This window comes from Oncorhynchus clarkii, unplaced genomic scaffold (assembly GCF_045791955.1).
Source record: "Oncorhynchus clarkii lewisi isolate Uvic-CL-2024 unplaced genomic scaffold, UVic_Ocla_1.0 unplaced_contig_1230_pilon_pilon, whole genome shotgun sequence".
Classification (NCBI taxonomy): Eukaryota; Metazoa; Chordata; class Actinopteri; order Salmoniformes; family Salmonidae; genus Oncorhynchus; species Oncorhynchus clarkii.
In genome coordinates this window covers 1-3,698 of record NW_027260685.1, presented here as the reverse complement: position 1 = coordinate 3,698, position 3,698 = coordinate 1, and the positions used below count along the sequence as shown (strand labels likewise).

The following is a 3,698-nucleotide window of genomic DNA, read 5'->3' as shown; positions in this document are numbered from 1 at the left end:
GCAATGTATTCCTACGGGGAGAGATGACACTGTAATCTGTGAGATCAAAAAACACTGTTTTACTCTTAAGGGTTAATGCCACACGGTCAAGGTTAGGCTTGTACAGATCGGGAGGACCTTAGGAACATTCATGTGGTGGAATTTTTCTTCTCACCCTAACGGTTCTCTCACTGTCACTCAAAAGCAAATGACATTGTGGGGCAGGCTTCATTTTGGGCCTACTTTTCTAATGGTCGTTGCGCTTAGACCGAGCGAGCTACGGTCAAGCGGGATAGCTCGTTGAACTCAGCACAGTCTGGAGACTATGGTGATGCCATTTTTTGTGTTGATTTCAGAATGACATTTTGGTGATGGTCCCTCTCCGTTTAAACATATTGCAAATGCACAAAAGTCAACTAGCAAGTCAGTGTCCATCAGGCAATTAAATGTCATTATGACACCAAACCCACTTTTTACTACTCATTTAGAAGCCAACTATCACATATGTCAGAGCAGTCCCATAATTCACAGCGCCTTTAGTTTAAAACATAATAAAAAGGTAAAACACATAGTTACGTTCTAGCTGCGGGTCCAGTTCGGACATTATGTGAAGTCCTATGTGAGGCGACCCCGAATCCCGAGTTTCGGCTCGATAGGTCATTTGGTGTCCGAGAAAAACCCTAATTGGTGCTGAAAATCCACTTTTTTCCATGCCTTGCTACGGGGTCCTTGAACGAGCTATCGGACAGAAACGTTGGGGTCTGTCTCTATGGGCCGAGCCGGTTTCAATGCACCTAGCCTTGCGTCTCTGAGACTTTTCTAAACGTGGTCATTTTCGTAATGGTCAAAATGAATTGAAGGTATTGCAAATGTACGAGGCTGTTTCTCGGTCCGAGAACCGTCTAGAGCCACGTAACTCACCACGCACCATCGACCGGAGGTCTAGAACAGGTTTCTAAAGTTTCGGAACTCTAGGTCTGACGGTTCTTTTTTAGCTCGAACAAAGCTAACTATTGCAGCCACTGTCTGTCTCTACGCACCCCAATACGTCCCTCCATTCAAGTTGTGTTTTAGTGTGATTTTTTTTTCCTTTGAATTTTTTGGGGAAAAATGACTGATTTACAGTTCATGGGGGTTGCCTAATCACATATATGAAGTTTTGGACAGATCAGACTTTTTTAACCCTTTGAAACAGCCCCTGAGACACCAATTATGGCACTTCCGGTTGGCACAGGAAGCTATAAATCACCACATATCCTCATTGGGGTATGCTGTTACAGAATCCTGAGTTTTAAGTCTTTACGTTAACAACTGAGTTATTTACGGAGGGTTTAGTATGTGTGTGTTATTTCAGAAAATCATAGAAAATCACAGAAATCTCGCAGAGCTCCGCAGCACACTTTAAAAAGATTCGTATGAACACCCTGCAACTGGATCTGTAACCGTTGAAAAAAAAAAACGCCTATTTGTGACCATTGCCAAGTTGTCATTGTTCCGTTTCTCTTAAATGACGATAGATAAATGGCTGGTTCTTTTTTTATTGACACCGGAGGCTCCTTGACTTTGACCTGAAGTGGAAAAATAATTTCTCTATTTCCATTTAGGACCTTTAATCCCAGAAAAACGGCCATAACTCAAAAACCGTCGAGGCCTAGACGCCATCTTGTTCGGGGCCAACTGCCCATTATGCCAAACCTACTCTCACCGAGTTTCGGCTTCGAAATATTTTCCGTTTTCGAGATAAGGCCCCGTCGTGATTCGTGATGTTTTGCCAAATTGCCATATGATTCCGTATGCCCTCTTGTGGGAAATTCCGGGATAGCGGAAAAACGGTCAAAAACTTGTTTATTTTATAAAACGGAAACCGAATGTCCGACAAAGTTCATTTGATGACTTCCCGGTAGGTCTGGCCCTACCGCACGGCCCGACGCCGACCGCGAATTTTACAAACGATTTCGGACGTCTAGTAAGGGACCGTACATTTGCAATATGGACTTTCTCACTGATCATACACGAAATGCCGAAATGTTCCCTTAATGTATGTAAATGACACCTAGTTAATATGAGTAGTGAATAACTATCGTATTTTTAATATTCTGCGAAAACAGCTAGTTGATGAGAGGCTTAAAGAGAATTGCAAGAAACGCGCAATTTCACATGCGGGCCACAAACAGGCAAATAACAAAAAGCATCTCGGAACGCACAACTCGTCGGTCGTTGTCAGTGGATTGTATTGGCGGGAAGAACCAAAATATCGTCTGCAGGGTAATCGAAGTCGCCGCATCTAATGTCAAGTCACAGGTGAGCTGCCTTGTTAAACCCTAAAAATAAATAATAACACGATTGCGTTGAAATGACCCATTAAGCCATTTGTTAAGATTTCCCCCATGCGGACCTGTTGTCACTCTTACCCTGATGGTTGCTGATATTTCCAGACACTTTTTCGGTCTTATCTGAGGAATTTTATCATTTATATCAGATTGGCCATATTCTGAGGCCAGTTTAGCGCTCATTCAATGACGATTTACTACTCTTTCCCACTGAAGGCCATATTGAGGTTAAATCAATGACTGGACTTTTTAATTGATAAAAACAAATTACTATTGAAAGTTCAAGTCAGTATCGTGCATAATTGTACTGGTCTCTGTGGTGATTTTAGAGCGTTGTCCATATTTGTACTTTTACCGCATACTCTTTAACCCGATACCCAGTTACTGTGCTGTAGTCAGGATGGCCGAGCGGTCTAAGGTGCTGCGTTCAGGTCGCAGTCTGCCGTGGGTTCAAGTCCCACGTCTGACAGTTGTTTAGTGTCTCTCAGGGGTCATGCTGCTTAGCAGTAATAATAAGAATGATGAAATAACAACTTCACACAGTGAAATAACAATTCTTAATAAACACTCTCAAATGCAGACCTTCTGGAGCTGAGCGAAGATCAAGGTTAAATAAGAAAAAAGCTGTACTTAATAACAAATGAATGAGGGGAACATTCCGTGTTATTGCATTATAATGAGTTACTGCATTATCTTTCAGTTGTTAAATTATCACTTTCTGTAGGCTATGCCTTTTGGCCCATTCACTCCTAACAAGCCTGTTTTCTTCTGTCAATGTTGTCGTGGCCGAGTGGTTAAGGCGATGGACTAGAAATCCACTAGGATCTTCCTGCGCAGGTTCGAATCCTGCCGAAAACAAAAATGAATTTTTTTGACCCCTCCGGAGGTGGAAGTTTAGTCGTGTGTCTTATACCAATCGCATCCTCTCAGATCTCCACAAGTACATAGGGATTAGTTGTCCATTTGGGATAGGACTGCAGGCCATCTATCCCACTTCACACCTTTACACACCTGGTTATCCAGCTTTTGTTGTAGTTTTTGTTACACATCTGTTACAGAGACAGATATGACACTATTGAGCAAAGATAGGTATACATTAGACCACAATCAGAAAGCGGACAGGAAACCAAAGATTAAACAGACATAAGTGTAATGGCCGAAGCCATACATGCTTTACTGTGCATAAGGGCTTAGGGCAAAGAGGAGGAGGTGACCCTTAAATACATTATCTATTATGGAAGGAGCAGGACATCATTATACAGAATAGATAGAGAGGGTAAAGGACATAAGTGCTTAGATTAAAGGCCATAAGTGCTTAGGGTACACGAAATGTCAAAATGTTCCCTTAAGGTATGTTAATGTAGACTTGTATAGATTTTTTAAAATTTT

At 41.9% G+C, this 3,698-nt stretch overlaps 2 non-coding genes across 2 annotated transcripts; both read left to right on the top strand.

Annotated features, from left to right (window-relative positions):
- Nucleotides 1-2,703: 2,703 nt before the first annotated feature.
- On the top strand, nt 2,704-2,778 carry trnal-cag (transfer RNA leucine (anticodon CAG)). Its single transcript has one exon. It is a non-coding gene; the product is annotated as a tRNA-Leu (tRNA).
- Nucleotides 2,779-3,085: 307 nt separating this feature from the next.
- Nucleotides 3,086-3,167, top strand: trnas-aga (transfer RNA serine (anticodon AGA)). Its single transcript has one exon. It is a non-coding gene; the product is annotated as a tRNA-Ser (tRNA).
- The last annotated feature ends 531 nt before the right edge of the window (nt 3,168-3,698 follow it).